Here is a 25,602-nt window from a genome sequence, read left to right on the forward strand (position 1 = left end):
AGAGATCAAAAAGAGCCACCGTGGTACAACAACCCGAGTTACAAAACTGCTGCGGAAGCAAAGGGAACTTCACAGCAAACATAAACATAGCCAAAGCCTTGCAGAGAAACAAAGAATACGCGAAGCGAAATGTAGTGTGAGGAGGGCTACCCGAGAGGCGTTCAATGAATTCGAAAGTAAAGTTCTATGTACTGACTTGGCAGAAAATCCTAAGAAATTTTGGTCTTATGTCAAAGCGGTAGGTGGATCAAAACAAAATGTTCAGACACTCTGTGACCAAAATGGTACTGAAACAGAAGATGACAGACTAAAGGCCGAAATACTAAATGTCTTTTTCCAAAGCTGTTTCACAGAGGAAGACTGCACTGTAGTTCCTTCTCTAGATTGTCACACAGATGACAAAATGGTAGATATCGAAATAGACGACAGAGGGATAGATAAACAATTAAAATCGCTCAAAAGAGGAAAGGCCGCTGGACCTGATGGGATCCCAGTTCGATTTTACACAGAGTACGCGAAGGAACTTGCCCCCATTCTTGCAGCGGTGTACCGTAGGTCTCTAGAAGAGCGCAGCGTTCCAAAGGATTGGAAAAGAGCACAGGTCATCCCCGTTTTCAAGAAGGGACGTCGAACAGGTGTGCGGAACTATAGACCTATATCTCTAACGTCGATCAGTTGTAGAATTTTGGAACACGTATTATGTTCGAGTATAATGACTTTTCTGGAGTCGAGAAATCTACTCTGTAGGAATCAGCATGGGTTTCGAAAAAGACGGTCGTGTGAAACCCAGCTCGTGCGATTCGTCCACGAGACTCAGAGGGCCATAGACACGGGTTCCCAGGTAGATGCCGTTTCTTGACTTCCGCAAGGCATTCGATACAGTTCCCCACAGTCGTTAATGAACAAAGTAAGAGCATATGGACTATCAGACCAATTGTGTGATTGGATTGAAGAGTTCCTAGATAACAGAACGCAGCATGTTATTCTCAATGGAGAGAAGTCTTCCGAAGTAAGAGTGATTTCAAGTGTTCCGCAGGGGAGTGTCGTAGGACCGCTGCTATTCACAATATACATGAATGACCTTGTGGATAACATCAGAAGTTCACTGAGGCTTTTTGCGGATGATGCTGTGATATATCGAGAGGTTGTAGCATTGAAAAGTTGTACTGAAATGCAGGAGGATCTGCAGCGAATTGACGCATGGTGCAGGGAATGGCAACTGAATCTCAATGTAGGCAAGTGTAATGTGCTGCGAATACATAGAAAGAAAGATCCCTTATCATTTAGCTACGATATAGCAGGTCAGCAACTGGAAGCAGTTAATTCCATAAATTATCTGGGCGTACGCATTACGAGTGATTTAAAATGGAATGATCATATAAAGTTTATCGTTGGTAAAGCAGATACCACACTGAGATTCATTGGAAGAATCCTAAGGAGATGCAATCCGAAAACAAAGGAAGTAGGTTACAGTACGCTTGTTCGCCCACTGCTTGAATACTGCTCGGCAGTGTGGGATTCGTACTAGATAGGGTTGATAGAAGAGATAGAGAAGATCCAACGGAGAACAGCGCGCTTCGTTACAGGGTCATTTAGCAATCGCGAAAGCGTTACGGGGACGATAGATTAACTCCAGTGGAAGACTCTGCAGGAGAGACGCTCAGTAGCTCGGTACGGGCTATTGTTGAAGTTTCGAGAACATACCTTCACCGAAGAGTCAAGCAGTATATTGCTCCCTCCTAGGTATATCTCGCGAAGAGACCATGAGGATAAAATCAGAGAGATTAGAGCCCACACAGAAGCATACCGACAATCCTTTCCACGAACAATACGAGACTGGAATAGAGGGGGGGAACCGATAGAGGTACTCAAGGTACCCTTCGCCACACACCGTCAGGTGGCTTGCGGAGTATGGTTGTAGATGTAGATGTATATTTTTAGTATTAATTAGTTAATTTAGTATTAGTATGTACTAAATTCCGCGAACAGTTTATCCATTTTCTTCTCTTCGGTAGTGCAATTCCATCTACGGGAACAGAGGAAATCCTAGGCGCAAGTTTGAATGAGCTCCTCAGCTGGGCAGAATATACTGTCGCCACATGCAGCAAGACATCTACTTGTCTCTACACCCCTAAAAAGTTTCGGAACAGATTACCTTAGCACGTGAAACTTGTGCAGTCACGCGTCCTGACAAACTTCCATTACTGCGATGTAATTCAACACGCTACTAGTAGTGAGAAGACGATAGGGTTAGAATTAAGCATAAATGCTTGTGTGCGTTACATCTGTAACATACGTCTCTCTGGTCCCGTCAGTGCTTCATACGAGTACATCCACTTAGGTTGGTCTCTTTTCCCCCCTATTTAAACCAACCAACCAACTTAGGTTGGCTGCGGCCAGACAAGTTACGTGACTACCGCACGCTATGATTCCTTCATCGGCTCCGTAGTACGCATGCACCTCAGTACCTTGCATAACACATTTAGCACCTGTCCTCTCACCGTAATCGAAACACAAGGTCTCACTTAGCGCGTATCCTGTCTGTGTCCATCCATAAAACAAAAACATCAGAAAACTCCTTCTCTGTCGCTGCCGTTGGCCTGTCGAAGAAGGCGTCCCGCACTCTTCGCGAAACTCACTGCCCTGCTGCATCTAAGGAGCTGAAGCATTTCCTTCTGTCACCCACATTATATTGAACCAAAAATTAACGTATACGGCCAGTTTTCACTCTGTCAGACGGAAAAGTAAATGCTCTCACATTCTTATGTTTTCGCTTCTTGCTCCTTTCGTTTCTCAGTCAGGCCCGCCTCTTTGTCTTCATTAACTCTGATTTATCTCGTTTCCCTATCTGCCCCTCTTCCACCTCTTGCCTTAAGCCATTGTTGTGAGCATTCATAGCTTACAACTACCTTCCTGTAACTTGTCTCTATTGTTGTACTCAGGGACGAGTGTAAACTGTATTTTTTTTTCTCTTACTGCATTACAGTATTTACTGTGTGTTTTATAACGTCACATATTACATATAGCATGCTTATTGTAATGAACGTAATGTATATATGACTGCTTGGCTGGCTGGAAGAGAAGTCTAATGGCCCTAATCTTTCCAGGTTAAACAAACAAATAAGTATATCACATTTCCGGCTATTGCAATGACAGACGGTATCTCTGATTGGATCGGTGGCACCATTGCATCTGATAGATAAAAGTAAGTTGTGCTTCTCTGAACGGGCGCAGTCTCGGTCTTCCCCTATGGAATATTCTGAACGCCGAATCGTTGTTTCGCGTTACTGCCAGAGTCCAGAGAACAACAGAAGTTCCATCATTCATTCATTCATTGTGCTCACTAGATCCCTTCAAGAAGGAGAACCTTTAGGGCTATGAGTTGGGTCAAGGTATACATTAACAAGAAGACGCAACCTGTAAGGGTTGTAGTGGCTCAAATTCACATGGCTCTGAGCGGTATGGGACTTGACATTTGAGGTCATCAGTCCCCTAGAACTACTTAAAGCTAACTAACCAAAGGACATCACACACATCCATGCCCGAGGCGGTCGCGGGGTTCCAGACTGAAGCTCCTACCGCTCGGCCACTGCGGCCGGCGGTTGTAGTGGGAGTGCAAGGACTGGGTTGAGCAATGAGTATTTATTTACTAAGTACATAAAATTTCAGTTTACATAGCTTCACTAGAAATGGTTAGGCCAAACAACAACAAGAATTTATTAACAACATAGCGCTTCCTCAATTGAAGCCAAATGCAAGAGACAATACCAAGTAATTTAAACTCACGGTGATCGCGCAACAGCAAACAATAAAAGTGGTAATAATCAAAAATATTCAAGTCAGATGATGAGTTTACACTACTTATAAAAAAAGAAAGCCAAACAGATTTGCAGTGCACAAAATATGCAATACGCAGTAATAATAAAACATGAGAAGCAGAAAAAAGTTGCACTATTACACTGCATGCAAATTATAGCAGAAAATCAAAGTCAATTATCTTATAGAACAAATAGGAAGTCCATCATCAGTGAACAGAGATCCTGAGGAATTTCATGTTGCGAATTAATCAGAATTACAGCTATGACCGTTTTTTGCCGAACAGTCTGTTAATCACAAGGTAACACTCCTAAGTATCAATAAACGATATTTATGAAACTCGGCGGTTGTGTATAGGGGGCAAATATTGTATTATGTCTGTTTTGTTTGTGTCCAATGCACTTTTCATGGTAACTTGGCATTTTAGACTTGTGTGTGTGGGGGGGGGGGGGGGGCGAATATCTTCGAAACGGTGAAATAAAAAAATGTTTTTCATATAAAAGCTGATGTGAAATTAATGTTCTTCAAAACTGTGAAATCAGGTTTTGTAATAATTTACCACTTCATGTATGTGTATTTAATGAATTTAAAATAACAAGTAAATCATTATTATGACAGAAAATAATTGCAGCAATAGCAGTCTGTTAGGAAATGTTGAAAACATAACGTTTTTTTACACCAAAGGGTTCGATGGCACAGGTACAGTCGTGGAACGTATACGCTTTCGATGTTGGAAGAATTTTCAGATCTGGTTCTGCTGAATGATTATGTCAATCTCCTGTTGTTGTTGTTGTGGTCTTCAGTCCTGAGACTGGTTTGATGCAGCTCTCCATGCTACTCTACCCTGTGCAAGCTTTTTCATCTCCCAGTACCTACTGCAACCTACATCCTTCTGAATCTGCTTAGTGTATTCATCTCTTGGTCTCCCTCTACGATTTTTACCCTCCACGCTGCCCTCCAATACTAAATTGGTGATCCCTTGATGCCTCAGAACATGTCCTACCAACCGATCCCTTCTTCTGGTCAAGTTGTGCCACAAACTTCTCTTCTCCCCAATCCTATTCAATACTTCCTCATTAGTTATGTGATCTACCCACCTAATCTTCAGCATTCTTCTGTAGCACCACATTTCGAAAGCTTCTATTCTCTTCTTGTCCAAACTATTTATCGTCCATGTTTCACTTCCATACATGGCTACACTCCATACGAATACTTTCAGAAATGACTTCCTGACACTTAAATCAATACTGGATGTTAACAAATTTCTCTTCTTCAGAAACGCTTTCCTTGCCATTGCCAGCCTACATTTTATATCCTCTCTACTTCGACCATCATCAGTTATTTTGCTCCCCAAATAGCAAAACTCCTTTACTACTTTAAGTGTCTCATTTCCTAATCTAATTCCCTCAGCATCACCCGACCTAATTAGACTACATTCCATTATCCTTGTTTTGCTTTTGTTGATGTTCATCTTATATCCTCCTTTCAAGACACTGTCCATTCCATTCAACTGCTCTTCCAAGTCCTTTGCTGTCTCTGACAGAATTACAATGTCATCGGCGAACCTCAAAGTTTTGATTTCTTCTCCATGAATTTTAATACCTACCCCGAATTTTTCTTTCGTTTCCTTTACTGCTTGCTCAATATACAGTTTGAACAACATCGGGGAGAGGCTACAACCCTGTCTTACTCCCTTCCCAACCACTGCTTCCCTTTCATGTCCCTCGACTCTTATAACTGCCATCTGGTTTCTGTACAAATTGTAAATAGCCTTTCGCTCCCTGTATTTTACCCCAGCCATCTTCAGAATTTGAAAGAGAGTATTCCAGTCAACATTGTCAAAAGCTTTCTCTAAGTCTACAAATGCTAGAAACGTAGGTTTGCCTTTCCTTAATCTTTCTTCTAAGATAAGTCGTAAGGTCAGTATTGCCTCACGTGTTCCAGTGTTTCTACGGAATCCAAACTGATCTTCCCCGAGGTTGGCTTCTACTAGTTTTTCCATTCGTCTGTAAAGAATTCGTGTTAGTATTTTGCAGCTGTGACTTATTAAGCTGATGGTTCGGTAATTTTCACATCTGTCAACACCTGCTTTCTTTGGGATTGGAATTATTATATTCTTCTTGAAGTCTGAGGGTATTTCGCCTGTTTCATACATCTTGCTCACCAGATGGTAGAGTTTTGTCAGGACTGGCTCTCCCACGGCCGTCAGTAGTTCCAATGGAATATTGTCTACTCCGGGGGCCTTGTTTCGACTCAGGTCTTTCAGTGCTCTGTCAAACTCTTCACGCAGTATCGTATCTCCCATTTCATCTTCATCTACATCCTCTTCCATTTCCATAATATTGTCCTCAAGTACATCGCCCTTGTATAGACCCTCTATATACTCCTTCCACCTTTCTGCTTTCCCTTGTTTGCTTAGAACTGGGTTTCCATCTGAGCTCTTGATATTCGTACAAGTCGTTCTCTTATCTCCAAAGGTCTCTTTAATTTTCCTGTAGGCGGTATCTATCTTACCCCTAGTGAGATAGGCCTCTACATCCTTACATTTGTCCTCTAGCCATCCCTGCTTAGCCATTTTGCACTTCCTGTCGATCTCATTTTTGAGACGTTTGTATTCCTTTTTGCCTGTTTCACTTACTGCATTTTTATATTTTCTCCTTTCATCAATTAAATTCAATATTTCTTCTGTTACCCAAGGATTTCTACTAGCCCTCGTCTTTTTACCTACTTGATCCTCTGCTGCCTTCACTACTTCATCCCTCAAAGCTACCCATTCTTCTTATACTGTATTTATTTCTCCCATTCCTGTCAATTGCTCCCTTATGCTCTCCCTGAATCTCTGTACAACCTCTGGTTCTTTTAGTTTATCCAGGTCCCATCTCCTTAAATTCCCACCTTTTTGCAGTTTCTTCAGTTTTAATCTACAGGCCATAACCAATAGATTGTGGTCAGAGCCCTTATCTGCCTCTGGAAATGTCTTACAATTTAAAACCTGGTTCCTAAATCTCTGTCTTACCATTATATAATCTATCTGATACCTTTTAGTATCTCCAGGGTTCTTCCATGTATACAACCTTCTTTCATGATTCTTAAACCAAGTGTTAGTTATGATTATGTTGTGCTCTGTGCAAAATTCTACCAGGCGGCTTCCTCTTTCATTCCTGTCCCCCAATCCATATTCACCTACTATGTTTCCTTCTCTCCCTTTTCCTACACTCGAATTCCAGTCACCCATGACTATTAAATTTTCGTCTCCCTTCACAATCTGAATAATTTCTTTTATTTCATCATACATTTCTTCAATTTCTTCGTCATCTGCAGAGCTAGTTGGCATATAAACTTGTACTACTGTAGTAGGTGTGGGCTTCGTATCTATCTTGGCCACAATAATGCGTTCACTATGCTGTTTGTAGTAGCTTACCCGCATTCCTATTTTCCTATTCATTATTAAACCTACTCCTGCATTACCCCTATTTGATTTTGTGTTTATAACCCTGTAGTCACCTGACCAGAAGTCTTGTTCCTCCTGCCACCGAACTTCACTAATTCCCACTATATCTAACTTCAACCTATCCATTTCCCTTTTTAAATTTTCTAACCTACCTGCCCGATTAAGGGATCTGACATTCCACGCTCCGATCCGTAGAACGCCAGTTTTCTTTCTCCTGATAACGACATCCTCTTGAGTAGTCCCCGCCCGGAGATCCGAATGGGGGACTATTTTACCTCCGGAATATTTTACCCAAGAGGACGCCATCATCATGTAATCATACAGTAAAGCTGCATGCCCTCGGGAAAAATTACGGCTGTAGTTTCCCCTTGCTTTCAGCCGTTCGCAGTACCAGCACAGCAAGGCCGTTTTGGTTATTGTTACAAGGCCAGATCAGTCAATCATCCAGACTGTTGCCCTTGCAACTACTGAAAAGGCTGCTGCCCCTCTTCAGGAACCACACGTTTGTCTGGCCTCTCAACAGATACCCCTCCGTTGTGGTTGCACCTATGGTACGGCTATCTGTATCGCTGAGGCACGCAAGCCTCCCCACCAACGGCAAGGTCCATGGTTCATGGGGGGGTCAATCTCCTACTGAGAAAAAATACAATCAAACTGTAGTCACAAGTACATAATCAATTCTCTTCGTCAAATGTTATATGCCTGATAGAGATCAGGATATTTAGAGGATCACCTGTGACAAACTGAAATACTGTTGAATATTGGTTTATATTGGCTTCTCCTTCATGTATATTATGTGAAGAAATATCGTTCATTTTATGTGCATGGGGTAAAAAACGTTCTACTTTAAACATTTTCTTACAGATTATCATTATTGTAATTATTTTATATCATAATAACGAACTACTAATTATTTCCAGTTAACAAATACACATATATGAAATGGTAAATTAAAAATCGAAAAAAGATTAATGTAAAACATAAAATAACAATTTAAAACATAAAATAAATATAAGTAAAATAAATAATTAAAATAATAATGAGTGTTTCGATATTTTAATTAGATATGTTGAAAATATTCCGATAGCACATTGAGAAACCAACTTCATTACAGGGGCATGTATGTGGCTTGAAAGGTTCTTTAATTTATGTTGTAATAAAGGTTTTAATTTTTCAAAATTAATTAATGATGGTGCGGTATTTCAGAAAATTTCAAATTATTACAAAAGTATATTATACAGCTTTCAAGAGCAATAATTACATTTCAACTTTTACATGAAAAACATTTTTTACTTATAATCGTGTCGAAGATATTCCCTCTAAGCCTGAAGTGTCAAATTACTTGCGGTGTATGTTTTACACCTTAAAAGTAAAACTGGATACAAACCAAAAGAGTATGTATTACACTAATTTGCCCCCTCTACACTCCCACCAAGTTCCATGAAGATCGTTTCTTGACAACTGAGAACGTTCCCGTGTCAGATACGCACGCAGCGGCAAGTCAGATATTTACAATCCGACTTAAAGTTTCTGCTCAAAACAGTCCCCTAAAAATTTAAAAGCAGTGTAAAATAAAATAGTCAGATCATAAAGAGCGATAGCATATACCCGCCTTGTAGTTCTGGCTTCTACTTGCTGCAAATACGACCCATCCGTGCAAAAGGGAGACTTACAACGTGCGCCAGAGCCGGGAGAGGGCTGCAAGTCACAGAAGTTCAGGCACACACACACACACACACACACACACACACACACACACAGCCTAAAGTGTAACCGCAGTTCTCACACTCCAGTAGGCTCAAAGCAAAGACCGCTTTACTGTAACCGCACCGGACGTGCCGTACTTGCTTCCATCGAACAACATGTTCCTCTAGACAGCCGTCCGCCAGCCAGCGGCTACCCCAGTGTATCTTTAAACGTTTGACCGCTCCGCTCCGCTCTGCCTTCTGGCGCTCAACGTCCTTTCGTCTGAGGCACTCGATGTTCTTTCTGTGCTACACAGCGGCCTCCCACGTTGGCTCTGGACGGCGCGGCCCTCGTGTAGCTTCTGCCAGCAGCAACCTCGTGCTGTGGCGCTGGAAGACAGCAGCTGTGTTCGCTCGGCCCCTCAAATTGCAAGAATAAATTCGCAATTCGAAAGTGATCAGAATCCAGCTGCGTAATGTATTTGTAACTATGAATACTGGTGCTGGACCGGGACTCATTTCTCACATTACGTGAACCGTCGTTTTAACTGCCTTGGCCATCCAAGCACGGTCTACGCATCCATTCTGAAGGACACTACAGAGCACATCGTAAAAACACAGGCAATGTAATATGGTATAGCCTTCAAATTTCTGTGGATACGTTATGTGTGGTGACGGCACGCATATCGTAGAAACTTAATCAGTACGTTTATTAACAAAAAGCTCTACTGCATCATATTGTTGCTAATATTATTGTTAATATCTGTAGCCATTTCCTCAGTTCCTAATAACAACTTCAATTATGTTTTATCATAATGATAAGAAAACTTCCATAATTTGCAGCTGAAATTTATTCTTGTGTAACAGACATGTTTTGCTTATTCACGTTAGGCATCTTTAGCGGTCTGTAAGACATATATATGCAATTAATTAATTATACATACTTTGAAGTGAGATTTGTAGTGATTCTTTGGCAGTTTGCTTTATCTACCAATTTCTATTTACAGCAATACGCTTTTTTCACTTACATTTACTTTTGTGACCTGTTCATCCAGGGTGTTTCCGATTCCTATAATAGGCTTCCAGGGGTTGTAGAGGGGACTTGGTAGAAAAAGTTTTGATAAAGAACCCGCATCTGTTTATGAACCGTTTGGATACAAAATAAGTTTGAAGATCCGACCACTTTCGAATCTCCCACGCCAAGGTACACATACAAACTGATAAGAGTGAGCCGTCGTCAGTCCTGGGTATAGTTATGCCATCATACACCATTTTCGTCCCACTATAACAGCAGCTGCAACAAACTAGTACGTTCTCAACTAAAAGGGTTCACTTTGATGCCCGACGGACGCGCCGCTCTCTCTACTTTGAAGAGGACATCCTTCGTTACGAAGAAGACAAACTGAAGATAAGTACGTGAAACATCGACACGCTATGGGCTCCTATATAGCACACAAGCCAGAGCTCATTGTCTCAGCTGTGTGTGGACCGTGAAGCGTGACGTTTGAAAGCGATCAGATATTGAAACTTAATTTGCATCCGAACGGTACATTTCCGGACATGGGTTCCTGATCAAAACTTTGAGTACCAAGCCCCTTCGATAGCCCCTGAAATCCTGTAGTAGGAATTGTGAAACATCCTGTATACGTGCTATATGCACATGCCATAGGTTTCTTCCAGTAAATACTTCTCTCCACATAACCTATACTGCAAAAAACTGCACATATTTGCACTGCGCTTACTCACATGCTGCAGAACTGACTGAACGTTCATGCAAACTGAATGAGTGATCCCGAGAGAGCGGAGAGGGGTGTTCCGGTGGGGATGTAGGAAGCGTGGGTGGTGGGACAATGTCTGTGTGCATCGTACTGTTTATTCTTATGCTAAATCCGACCAAGTAAATAATGAAAGGAAAAACTTTCATAAAGGCTTTGTAAGGTGTCAGGCAAATCCAACACCTTCCATGAAAAGCCTGACATTATAAGCAAATCCGGCAATATGTCACATAGCTCCGAATAAATCCTGACATTAAATTAACCAAAGTAATACGATCAACGAGTGAGCAAATGGAATACCACAGACTAACACAAGTACGCCTAAATGCCTGTCATACCTTCCCACCGTGAAACAGACGCAGTTCCGAGGGAAGAAACGAGAACAGAAGCCGAGAGCAGAATCGTCTAGGCTAGGAGGCCCTACGATAAGGGACGGACACCCACGTCGCCAGCCGACCGCCAAAACCACCCCCCAGCCCATGTTAAAAGATAGAGCCCTCCAGAAGAACAGTATAGATCTTACGATAACACTAAAAGGGCCACACCAGCTGCAAGTTTTAGCGTGAGACTTTTTCGCGTCTCTGTTACGTTGCAAATGTTAAAAACATTGCCCCACCACGAAAAGTATGACGTTTCTCATTGGATAGACAGAAGTTTTGTAAGCGGAGCTTAAAGTTAACATTGAGATGCTGATTGGTCAGTTGAAAACACAGCCAGATAGCTTTTCTTAAACCAACTTCGGTAAATTGTAGAAAACTGGGGTTAGAAAGAGTTGCTTCCGAGACGGCGAGGTGCGTGGAGCTGTGCCTCCCGCCGCCCCCTGACGCTGCCTAAACACCGACAAGGTAATGAACGCACGCGATGCCGCATTTTTGAGCGCATAAGGCTTCACTCAGAACTGCAGATGTCTCATCTGTTACGTCCCCATTTTACGTAATACTAATGTCGATCGTCAATTAAATCTCATGGTGCTCACATTTGCTACTTGAAGTAAGAATCTGAAATGCGATGATTTTTCTGTTATATAATTATTGAGAAGCCACATCAGCCACTGTAATTTACGACAAATTAGATAAGTAATTAAAGATAATTGAGGGTCACTGTAGACCATTTTGATAGTTTTCTCTTTTGTGAAACTTAATTTAAACCTAGATTATAGATGTGATATGGCATAGGTCATGCTTCGATCCATTGTAGAACTTGGAAATCCATTCAGGGAATATTCGTTCACATTTATGTTGAACGCAGTTGGTTTTTATCATCCTGTATTAAAATACTTCCTTTTATCAATAGTGCAATTTATAAACAATGTTTTGTGTGTAGAATAAAGTTTCCAATGGTAAACTTAACTGCTTTTTCTGTTATTTTATCAGCTAACTAAAAATAGGAAAGCCTTGAACCCCTTCCACTAAATTTAGTTAGTATTAAGATTCTTTTACAGGGAGTGCAGTGGAGCTGACGCTGAAATCATTAAGTATTTGATTATATCATCGCTAGTCTCACTGAACTTTTCTGAACTCTACATGTCATGAATGGTCTGGCGTCTCCTTACCAGCAACAGGTCCCAGGTTCAAACTAGTCAATTCCCTAAAAAACACGCTCAGAGCGTCGTTGCGCGAAAGTGGTAGGGAGACACGATATAGAACAAACAGACACCACGCAGAATGTTAGAGCTTCCTGAGTTTCCCTAAATAGCTGCCCTGCATTTTTGTTGTAAATATTTGCTTTATTACACTAGTATCTTTCAAAAAAAGTGATGACTTATACCTGTAACAAGAGAAGTCTATTTAAAATGCAGTACAAATCGTCGTGCACACTCACAACAGATGCTGATACTTCCCATGCAACTGACAGGCTAATGATGTGACCGAGGACTCACTCGCGCAACGATTTTATCTCATTTATAGACATAATGCGAATTTTCCATCCTTGAACCTAGATAACCAGATGATTAATTGTAGACGTGGACAGTTTAAGCACCTTTGAAACACATTTAATCACCTGCCTGACACTGTCACAGTTTTATCTGCTTCCAGTCTGTCAACCACGCTCTGTCGCCATTCGTCCACAAATGACTCTACGAAATGTTTTTGTCCAGCTTAGTTATCGTAGCGTCTCCCTCGCCCTCTGATGGCAAACAGATCATGCGATTTCTGTTATTTTTCATAAGTCACTGCTGTACAATGGTGTACTTTCCATGAACAGCCGAACTGCAGACTCCTTTTTATCCACGATATTTCGACGACCAACCCAGTCAACGTATTGCTTATAAAATGGAATCAGTTGCTTGGCTGTACATACACCACGCAGAATGTTAGAGCTTCCTGAGTTTCCCTAAATAGCTGCCCTGCATTTTTGTTGTAAATATTTGCTTTATTACACTAGTATCTTTCAAAAAAAGTGATGACTTACCTGTACAGCACTCAATAACACCGAGAATACATGAGAGATCGCAGTTATTGCTTTACATGTACTGGGAGAGTTGGCACACTGGACTTATATCTAGAGAAACGAGGTTCATATAGTAGTCAGGCCATCCAGATGCAGGTTCCCATAGTTCCCTAAATCGACTCAGGTAACTGTCTGAATGGTTCCTCTTAAGAGGGAACGACCGATTTCAGTCCTGATCTTTATCCGTCGCCAGATATCTGTAGTACCCCGACACTAATGTTCTTCCTCGTGTTATTGATTCTACGCTGGGCAAAAGAATTAAAGAGCACTTTTTTGAAACCCAGTTATTTTCCCCTATTACGACGCAGAAGCTTGAAATTTTGCTCAAAGGTGTCTACAAACTTCATACTCAACAATTCAAGAGCGGGCTCGATGACAACAAGTTGTCAACACATGCGAGAAAAGGCCGTAGCCCAGAAGTTCATAGGGGCGTAAGGTGGGTTAGTGATGTCACACTGGCACCAAATTTCACCACAATTCTGCCCAACGCCACTGTGGACGTGTCACACGATGAGAGGGTTGTCACGTCCATACAGTTCACCCCTCCTTTTGACGCTTCTGCGCGAAGATCAGAGCCGTTACGTCCAGCGTTTAAAACACGCGGTTTTCTTACGGATAGGTGAGGGAAAGAAGCCACCGCTTAGAATCGATACGAAAAGGCCTCAGGAAATGGCACAAATTCCATCAATGAAACTACACATTTCTCTGGGCCTCTCGTTTGCACACATTTCCCTGCAGAAAACGGCAGTTTGCAGTGCGATGTGCAACGACGCTCTTGACAGCCTTTGTCACTGCTGATGTCTTCCTGACGATTCAGCCCTCCTCTAACGACATCGCTGGGCTGCAACCCCACATGATATGACCCCTTTTGAATGGAGCACGACCTCGATTTTTGCTCTGGTATACAGGGTTGAACCACTAGGAACGCTTCAGAACCATTCAACGAAATTTGAATGTGATCCGAAGCAGCAAACTGTGTTTACACTTTTTCAGCGCTCCTGTGTCGCTCGCTTCTGCGGCGTGACCAAATGGGTGAAGGTGCAACACTGACACATAATGACTAGAAGGGCTGAGCTTCCCTATAAGACGTCCAGTTAATGACAAGCTAATGCCACCCACGCACTTTTGTTCAGCACTTTAAAAGTGTACCTGTACAGAGACAACCCTTTCACAGGTTTCTAGTCATCTGTAGGTAGACTGCACCTTCGACATACCTCAGACACCGAGTACCCTCACGCAGATGCTACATCAGCAGAACAGTGCCATTCAGGTGAAGAGGGATCGATCAAAGTTTGCCTTGTACAGGCACAATTTCAAAGTGCTCAAGAAAAGGGCATGGGTGGTGCCAGAAGTGTTGTCAGAGTCATTTGAGAGATTCTTTTATCGAAACGATGTGGATAGAGTGCTATATTAGCAGGTCCTTTGCCTCTCCATTTTCTGCGATCCATTGTTTCCTTCTTAAGGCTGCTGTATGTTGTACCGTCCATCATGCCATCCAGTATCTGGAATCTCTTCCTTCCTCGCTTCCTTTTTCCTTCTACATAACCTTCTAAAACTGTTTTTATCAGTCCGTCATTCTTTTTTAATATATGCCCAATCCAATTTCTTTTTCTTCTCTTTATTACATGTAGCAACTGTCTTTTCTCTCCCACTCTTCTCAGTACCTCTTCATTTTTTACTCTGTCCATCCAACTTATTCTTTCCATCTTCCGCCATGTCCAGATCTCAAAAGCCTCCATCCTTTCTCTTCTTTTTTCCTCATAGTCCATGTTTCAGCGCCATATAGAAGAACACTCCATACAAGACATTTTATGAGTCTCTTTCTGAGTTCTCTGTCCAGACCGCTGCAGAAGATTCTCCTTTTCTTATAAAACGCCTCTTTTGCCATTACTATCCTTGTTTTAATTTCTGTGGCGCACTTCCAGTCGGTGTCTATCCTGCTTCCAAGATACTTAAACTTTTGCACCTGTTCTAGTGTTTCTCCATTCAGCATAATTTTTATTTCCTTATTTCCTCCTAGTGCCAATACTTTTGTTTTATTTGTGTTAATTTTCATTCCATATTTTTTTCCGTTAGTTGCAATGGTGTCCACCAAATCCTGTAATTCTTTTTCCCCTGTGGCTAGAAGGACCATGTCATCAGCAAATCTCAAACACCCTACTCTTCTTCCTCCAATTTCTACTTCTTTGTCATCTAATATATATATATATATATATATATATATATATATATATATATATATATACATATATATACATATATATATAATATATATATATATATATATATATAGTTAAGATTAATGAACATATTATTATATTTAAACCTGTTCGTGCAACGGACTTGCTTAGCTTTTGTCAGACATTTTATGTTATTGGGTAAATGACCAAAAACTTTTGTTGCTACGTATTGAGCGCCTTTCTGAGCGTTTGACATTTTTAACAATGGGTAATAACGATCATTTTTCCCTCCAGTGTTGTAGGTATAGAAATCACTGATCTTCTCAAACTGTGATACATTTTTATGACGAATTTCATTAGCTAATATATTTATTGTGACGGCGCAGTTAAAATACCTGGCTCCTTGAAGAGGTACCTACATGAAGTCCATGAGCGAACACCATATATTATTCTTACTGCGCTCTTCCCTGCAATCAATACTTTTTTTTCTAAGAGATGAGCTACCCCAGAAAATTATTCCGCAAGACATTATTGAATAGAAATATAGAAAATATATCACGAAGTTGACACGTTTGTTTCCAGGATTACCAATTACCCGAAGCACGCAAATAGCTGAACTCAACTGTTTGGGAAGTTCAATAATGTGCTTCTTTAAGATCAAGTTTTCACCAATAACTACACCCAAAAATTTGGAGAATTCTGCCCTGTTTACTGACTGCCATTCATGTGCTACATCAATTGTTGCTATGGCTCCATTTGTTGTAGAGAACTGAATGTAGTGTTCTCTTTTTTTCCAAAATTTGGAGAGAAAAACACATTGGCAAATTCTATTACCCAAGTATTCTATTGTGTTAATGGGTCCATAACACTCAAATTTGTATCCGATATTAACAAATTTCTCTTTTTCAGATACCCTTTTCTTGCTATTGCCACTCTGTTTGTTTTTATATCTTCTCTTTTCGGCTATGGTGAGCTAATATTCTGCTCAAATAGAAAAACTTGTCAACTGCTTCTACTGTCTCATTTCGTAATCTAATTCCCCGGTATCGCATGATTTAAGTCGAGTACATTACGGTATCCGTGTGATATTTCTCTTGTAAGCTCTTTGCAAGACGCTACCCAATATATTAAATCCATCTTCCAAGTCATTTGCGTCTCTGACGGAATGTCTTTAGCTATCAACGCTGATAGAATTTATCGTTGACTGGTGTCACTGTAGAGTAGCGAAATATATCCTCAGTGATATGTTACGCGCTTCGTAATGTGATTGGTGCAAAGTGTACTTCAGGGGCGCAGCCACTGTTGTATAACGTGCTGAGGTGATAATGTGCGCCATTTCCCGTGTGATTTGTTTGTTGTCCATGTTCTCGCTGCTGCGTGATCGCAAACAGTCCGGAGGACAGTCCCGTTGCTGCCAACAACACGTAGATGCCATCGGTATCGCTACAGGATTGGGGCACTTTCGACCTAGGAACAACATTAAACTAGAAACTGTTCTGTCACACATCATTTGGTATTGGAGAAACTGTAATGAAGGAAAAACACAGTGTACCTTCCGGCTTTTGAAAGGTGTAAATTAAATGGGGCTTACTGCCCATTTCTAAAAAAAATGGCTCTGAGCACTATAAGACTTAACTTCTGAGGTCATCAGCCCCTAGAAATTAGAACTACTTAAACCTAACTAACCTAAGGACATCACACACATCCATGCCCGAGGCAGGATTCGAACCTGCGGCCGTTGCGGTCGCGCGGTTCCAGACTGTAGCGCCTAGAACCGCTCGGCCACTCGGGTAGGCGCCCATTTCTAAACTGCATCTGATCACTATCTTAAGCTCCAACAGAAGAGTTGCCTAACAATTATAGTTTGTTTTTATTTCTGTCTTATGCGTATTGCAGTTTAGGAAAGTGTTACACAGGGCACGTCTCTTATCATCACTGCTGGCTCTATAAATAGTGAAGATTTTGTGTCTTGTGGAATTAAACCATTTTGGTTATGGATGTGCTGTACAATTTAGTTACGGTGTTTTTTGTTGATTTTACATTTTTTTAAAAATAACAGATTTTCTCTTGAAGCTAACTGAGGTTGTAGTCAAAAAAGCTAAGTTCCACTCTCATCAACAACACGTTTTCGGTTTTTCAGCACCCATCTTTTTTCTACTTGTATTCGGTTCTTTGCATTTCGCTTTACTTTTCTAAAACTTTGCACAAGTTGCCTTCACACATTTTTTACTGTGGGTTTTCTTATTTCACATTCACTACTGTATTTTCGTGTGTTCATTTGTGTTGCCTGCGTGATTTCAACATTGTCAATGTCGTGAATTCGATACTTTGGTATTCGCGCGCGCGCGCTTGTGCGTGTGTGTGTGTGTGTGTGTGTGTGTGTGTGTGTGTGTGTGTGTGTGTCTGTGTGTGAGTGTGAAAATGTTATATGAGGTGGCAAATGGTGGTGGTGGTGGTGGTGGTGGTGGTGATGGTGGTAGTGGTGGTGGTGATGGTGATGTAAAGAGAATATATAATTCAATAGCAATAAATGTTTTTCTGGGAAATAAAGGTAAACATTTAAGTGCTGAAAGGCTTTTCTCAAAATATTTGTCTGGAGTACAACACTACGTAAATGAAACCTGGACGATAAGCATTTCGAACAATAAAAAAAAAAACTTCTAAAATATGACGTTACAGAATAACACAGAAAACAGATGGATGCATTGGACACTCATCGTAGAGGTATACAACCGAACTGCAGGTAAAAGAAAAGTATGCCACAGTTTGAATAATAGTAGGGATAAGATGACAGGGCTAACCTTGCGTCATCAATAACAGGGCATATCTTGTAGCGTCAATAAATAGTTATTTTGATTACACAAGGAAATGTGACGGGTAAAAGTTGCAGAGGGAGACCAATGCTTGGATAAAGAGACTCAGACTGATGTACTTACGTGAAAGTAGCTACGCAGAGATGAAGAGATTCGCGCAGAACTGAGTAGCGTAAAGTGCTACGTCAAACAAGTCTTCGGACTGCTAACAACAACAATCAACTTGGTAAAGAAAAAAACAGTAATTGAATAGATAGAGCAGACTGCCATAATTCTACGTAGGAGGAGGGAATTTAGCCGGCCGGCCGTGTGGCCGAGCGGTTCTAGGCGCTTCAGTGTGGAACCGCGCGATCGCTACGGTCACATGTTCGAATGCTGCCTCGGGTATGGATGTGCGTGATGTCCTTAGGTTGGCTAGGTTTAAGTAGTTATAAGTTCTAGGGGACTGATGACCTCAGATGTTAAGTCCCATAATGCTCAGAGCCATTTCAACCATTTTTTTGGAATTTAGCCTTACTTCAAGGGACGGCTGAGAATAAATTACACAAATAGAAAGTTCAAAAAAATGGTTCAAATGGATCTGAGCACACTGGGACTTAACATCTATGGTCATCAGTCCCCTAGAACTTAGAACTACTTAAACCTAACTAACCTACGGACATCACACAAAACCCAGTCATCACGAGGCAGAGAACAAATAGAAAGTGAAACATTTTATAAGCCTGACAATGCCAACCCTGTACTCCATCCTAAAGACGCCACAGAAACCACAACTAATCTAAGAGGTATACACAACATACACAATAAATAATACGTAAAGCAAAATCGGTAGCCATATCTTAAACTGCATAATAAGACGTTTCATATTCTTCCAGGAGCTATCTTGAAACACATCTGCTCTCAGCCAAAGTTGACAATAGGGTGTTTAACAACGAGATCTTTGATCCCGTATGGTTTGAGAGGCATACAGGGAGAGAATCGTAATCTAGGTGCTGGGGTGGTAGGACTGAGGTGTTTGATGGACTCACAGAGTTCTTGCTTCTTATACGAGGAGTAGTGTTTTAGTTAAACGTTGCAGCCATGAAGCTTGGTGGCGACGTTAGTCTTTCTCTACGTGTTTACCCTTTAATGCTACACATTTTTCCTAACGATGGATGGTTTGGTGGACACCCTGGTTGTAGGAAAAGTTTTGCTTGGAAAATCACTTCGTCTTTATTCTGGAAATTCCTGCCACGCAATGGCTGCTTCAACCGAGGGCAGGGGAAGAAGCTGCTGGATGTCGTGCCAGGAGGAAAAGGGGGAGGGGGGCGGCATAATTTGACATTCCAAAGAAACAGCACCTGTGACTCTGAGCTGTATTCGTAGAATGAGTTATGCCATTGTAGAGCAAAAATATCCATCCTTGAGCAGCTTTCCGGTAAGCCTCGTTTTTATAGCATTTCGTAACCTCGTGAGGAGATTTCGATAGTATTCTCCTGCAATACATGCAGCACTATCTGGCCGAATGACGGCTGAGTCTTCACCTTTTCCAGAGGTGTTCAATCCACGTGTTGTCACTGCTTGCTTTGCTCCCTTATATCGGGGTCATAGTGATACAGCCAGCACTCGTCTTTAATGATTAGGCGACTAAAGGAGTTATCTCGATCGATCAGCACAGTTGCGACATTTCCATAACAGCCTCGGTTAGGAGGGCTTTCGAATGTATGTGAACAGTCACAGATCCAACGGAAAGTGACCTTTGGCGTGTTCGGAAAGTTGTGATGTTAAAAACTGATGCGTGACTAATTTTTACTTCTCCTCACTACCGCCTCGATTGTGTGCGATTTTCGCTCCTTCATAGAGAGTTGGTCTGTCACCTCATTCTTTCTCATTCACACTTACTCGACTGCAATGGAAGCGCCTGCGCCACCTAACCACTCACGATGCGACCGCCTCCTTAGCTGAGTGGTCAGCGGGTCTGACTAGCATGCAGCGAGCCCCGATTCCCGGCCGATTCGGAGATTTTTCTCTAGTTGGGAACTGGGTGTTGTGTTGACCACCTCATTTTATCATAACTCCCGCCCATCAATGCTATACGATTGTTTCATTTCACTGATGGTGCATTGTTTTCCTATATTTCCACCATTTCAGGACGTACTGTTGTAGCCTTGTGCCCTTCCATTTCATCAGTCTGCACGGCCATTTTGTTTTGGCATTTCCAGCGGCGTGCTACCGTAAGGTGCCGCGGAGATATCAATAGGACCAGAAGTTTATCTGCAAACAGATAGGAATATTTTTGTCCATTGCGTCATCAGTTTGATGTGGCCCACTACGAAATCCTCTTCTGTGCCAACCTTTTCATCTCGGAGTAGCACTTGCAACCTACGTCCCCAGGTATTTACTGACTGCATCCGATGTTCTGTCTTTCTCTAATGTTTTTACCCTCGATAGCACTCTCTAATACTACAGAAGTTATTCCTGGTGTCTTAACACACGTTACATCAACTTGTCCCTTCTTATTGTCAGTGTTTTTCCATGTATTCCTTGCCTCACTGATTCTGCGGAGAACCTCCTCATTCTTTATCAGTCCACCTAACTTTTAACATTCTTCTGAAGCAGCACGTCCCAAGTGTTTCGATTCTCTTCTGTTCCGTTTTCCCACCGTCTGTGTTTCAATACCGCGCAATGCTCTATCCCAAAAGTACATCCTCAGAAACTTCTTCCTCAAATTAAGGCCTATGTTTGTTATTAGTAGACTTCTCTAGACCAGGTACGCCCTTTTATCGCTGCTGGTCTGCCTTAAATTTCCTCCTTGCTCCGTCCGATATAGGTTATTTTGCTGCCTGTGTAGCAGAATCTCTTAATTTTATCTACTTCGTGATCACTAATTATGATGTTAAGTTTCTTGCTGTTCTCATTTATGCTACTTCTCATTATTCTCGTCTTTCTTCGATCTACTCTCAATCCATATTCTGTGTTCATTAGATTGGTCATCCCATTCAGCATATTTTGTAATTCTTCTTCACTTTCACTGAGGATATCAATGTTATCAGCGAATCTTATCACTGGCATATTTACACCCCGAATTTTAATCCCACTCTTGAACATTTATTTATTTCTGTCATTGCGTCTTCGATGTATAGACTGAACAGCAGGAGCTAAAGTCTCCATCCCTGCCTTACACTTGCTTTAATCCGAGCACTTCATTCTTGGTCTTCTAGTCTTATTGTTCCCATTTGGTTCTTTTACATAATGTATATCACCCGTCTTTGCCTGTAATATACTCCTATTTTTCTCAGAATTGGGAACATCCTACACCATTTCACATTGTCAATCGCTTTTCCTAGATCGACAAATAGTATGAGAGTATCTTGATGTTTCTTCAGTCCTGCTTCCATTATCAAGCGGAACATCGGAACTGCCTCTGATCGACCTCTAAGAGATCCTCAATTTTCTTTTCCGTTCTTGTGTATATTACTCTTGTTAGTAGCTTCGATGCATGAAATGTTAAGCTGATTGAGCGTACTTTTCGCACCTATCATCCTTTGCCATCTTCAGAATTATGTTGATGATACGAGGGTTGGAACTTAAATAGTGGGAACTATTTGTTCACACCCAATACAAAAGAGTTACGTGTTTGCACCCGTTACTGTCCTTCAAAGTAGTCGCCAGCGTTTTGCCAGCGATGTGGAAGGCTGCGTAGTATACCGTTAGCAGAGCCTGTTCTGTTGATGGTGTGAATGCAGCGGTCTAAAGTTATGGTGAGTCTCGTGCACGACTGTGATGGTATTATCCTAACGCATTACATTTCTCCACGGCAGACGGTCAATGCCCAATATTACTCTTCGTTCTTGGAGCGACAGCTTTGCGAAATAAGCGGCGACACTTTCTGTGCAACCCACCCATCATTTTGCACGACAAGGTGCGGGCACATACAGCGTAAGCTGTGGCTGCTCTGTTCGGCTGATAGAATTGAGAAGTACTGTGGCATCCACCATACTCCCCGGACTTAGGTCCTTGTGACTTTTATTTGATTCCGAAGATGAAGGAACCACTTCGTGGCATTCGCTTCACAACTGTTCCAGAGATTCGACAGGCAGTAGCCCGCTCCATTCGCACCATCAACAGAGCAGACTCTGATAACGGTATATCACACCTTGCACATCGCTGGCAACGGGTTCTACACAACGCTGGTGACTACTTTGAAGGACAGTAACAGTTACAAACATGTAACTCTTTGGTATCGGTTGTGAATAAATAGTTGCCACTATTTAAGTTCCAACCCTCGTATTTTCACGTAAGTCTGATGGTATGTCGCCAGTATCATAGACTCTATACACGAATCTGAATAGTTGTTTGGTTTCCAATTCCCTCAATGATTTTAGAAGTTCCTTTGCAGTTTTATCTATCCCTTCTGCTTTGTTTCGTCACAAGTCTGCTGGAGCTCTTTTAAATTTTGATTCTATCGCTGGATACCCTATGACTTCCTTGTCGACTCGACTTTCTTCTTCTATCAAGTCATCAGGCAAGTCTTTCAGTTTAATTTGTAAGTTTAATTTTTCAATTGGGATAATTAAAGCTTTACAACTACCCCTCGTATTGCACATATCGTCAGCACGTTTGCATCACAGTAAGAGCTTACTGGGCACCAAGTGTTCCACTTTTGTACGAAGGGAACATCATAAAACTTGTAAATGTCTCAAATACTGACTGTTGTTTCCTGTAGAGCTAGTCACTCCTCTCTTGACAATGGCAGTCGGATGTGACGGAACTATCTACTATAACAACTTTTATCTGACGTATTTACGAGGGGCGTTTGAAAAGTCCGTGCAAACATAAAAAGTACGTACGTGTTTGGGGTAAACCATTTTTATTTTTCGACATAGTCTCCTTTTAGACGTATACACTTCGTCCAACGCTGTTCTAATTTGTTGATCCCTTCCGAATAATAGGAATTATCTAAGTCTGCAAAATAGCTGTTAGTTGCTGCAATCACCTCCTCGTTTGAATAAAATCTTTGTCTCGCCAGCCATTTCTTCAAATTGGAGAACAAATAGTAGTCAGAGGGAGCCAAGTCTGGAGAATAGGGGGGATGTGAAACGAGTTGGAATCCTATTTCCATTAATTTTGCGACGACAACTACTGAGGTGTGCTGGTGCACTGTCGTGATGGAAAAAGACTATTTTGCGGTCCAATCGCCGGCGTTTTTCTTGCAGCACGGTTTTCAAACGGTCCAACAACGATGAATAATATGCACCTGTAATAGTTTTACCATTTTCCAGCTAGTCGATGAGGATTATCCGTTGCGAATCCCAAAAGACAGTCACCATAACCTTTCCGGCCGAAGGACTGGTCATCGCCTTTTTTGGTGCAGATTCTCCCTTGGTAACACACTTTTTTAGATTGTTGTTTGGTCTCAGGAGTATAGTAATGCATCCATGTTTCATCCACAGTGACGAAACGACGTTTAAAGTCCTGCGGATTCTTCCTGAACAGCTGCAAACTATCCTTGCAACACTTCACACGATTCCGTTTTTGGTCAAGCATGAGCTATCTTGTGGATAGCTTTCTCATGTCCAAATGTTTCAAATGGTTCAAATAGTTCTGAGCACTATGGGACTTAACATCTGAGATCACCAGGCCCCTAGACTTAGAACTACTTAAACCTAACTAATCTAAGGACAGCATACACATCCATGTCCGACGTAGGATTCGAACCTGCGACCGTAGCAGCAGCGCGGTGCAAATGTTTATGCAAAATATTATGTACTCGTTCATTCGAGATGCCGACAGCACTAGCAATCTCACGCACCTTAACTCTTCTGCCATCCATCACCATAGCATGGATTTTATCAATGATTTCTGGAGTCGTAACCTCCACAGGGCATCCAGAACGTTCAGCATCGCTTGTGCCCATATGGCCACTCCACAAATTTTGAAAGCACTTGTAAACTGTTGTAATCGAAGGTGCAGAGTCACTATAATGTTTATAAAGCTTCTCTTTAGTCACCTGAGGCGTTTTTCCTTTCATAAGATAATGTTTAATCACTACACGAAATTCTTCTTCGTCCATTTTTTGACAATCACTCGACTTCCTTGATTCACACGAATGTCAAACACAAAGAAATAGACCAATATGGCTGAAACTCCCAAGCATAGCAAAGAAAAAACGACAGTCTGTACGACTCCTATGAGCCTTAATTTCTCTTATCTTATGTTCGCGGTGTTTACGCGAAATGCATGTTGGCAGCAGTAGGTTCGTACTGCAGTCAGCTTCAAATGCCGGTTCCATAAATTTTCTCAGTAGTGTTCCTCTTAAAAAACGTCGTCATCCCTCCAGTGATCCCCATCAGAGTTTCCGAAGCATTTCTGTAACACTTACGTGTTAGTCGAACCTACCGGTAACAGATCTAGCATTACTTCGATGTCGTTTCATTTAATATCGCTTTGAAACGTTACGCCCAAAGATTCAATCAGCCTGAGTGTGTCAGGTAGCACACTACCAATGCCGTATTCGAACGTTACGGGATTGTTTTTCATATTCATCAACATTAACTTACATTTTTCGACGTTTAAAGCTAGACTCCATTTATCACACTAATTAGAAATTTTGTCTAAGTTGTGTTGTATCCTCCGACTGTCACTCAACGACGACACCTTCCTGTACATCACAGCATCATCAGGAAACACTGGCATATCGCTGTTCATTCTGTCGGTCAGAAAGTTAATGCATGAAGAGAATAATAGTAGTAGTAACCGGACCCGAGGTCGCTTAAGGGGAGGTTTAATATCTTTGGCCAGAAAAAAGCATGTTCTTTGAGAATTTTTTTTCCGGTTATGTTACAGATATCAATGTCAAATTTGGTCAAAATGTTTATTGATATTTCCTCTACAAACTGGAATTTGTTCGACCGGAAATGTCAAAGAGCAAAGGTGGAAGTGCGGTCGGAACGAAACAAATTTCGATGTAGACCTCCACGTGCGGTATGCCACAGGTCAGCTGGCTCGTCTGAAAACAAAATTGAGTTGTCGTTAGCGAAGAATATAAGATTCTTTAGGAGTTGTACCTCGCTTAAGTTATTTGGACTATAGGAAACAAAATGGTGGCCATTTGGAAAAAATAGGGTTTTTTCATCGGTTTTTCGACTTCGTCGGCCAAGTAAAAGCATTTATAGTTGCTGGATCGGAATAAAAGTGGTACAACTCCGAGAAAATTTAGTTAGCTTCGTCGGAAACAAAGTATCATGCCAATCGGTTCAGTAGATTTGAAGTTACCATCCCGCGCGATAAAAGAACGTCATTTCCAGAAAAACGCGTTTGAAGTTATGACTACATATAAATGCAATATTATGCAACTTACGTTCAATCTGCTGTTCTGGGTCCATAAACTAGTCCTTGCTCTTGCTCATAGACGGCGTTCTGCTCGATCTGGGCCAGCCTGCGCTGATCCAG

Source organism: Schistocerca americana, chromosome 3 (genome assembly GCF_021461395.2).
Source record: "Schistocerca americana isolate TAMUIC-IGC-003095 chromosome 3, iqSchAmer2.1, whole genome shotgun sequence".
Classification (NCBI taxonomy): domain Eukaryota; kingdom Metazoa; phylum Arthropoda; class Insecta; order Orthoptera; family Acrididae; genus Schistocerca; species Schistocerca americana.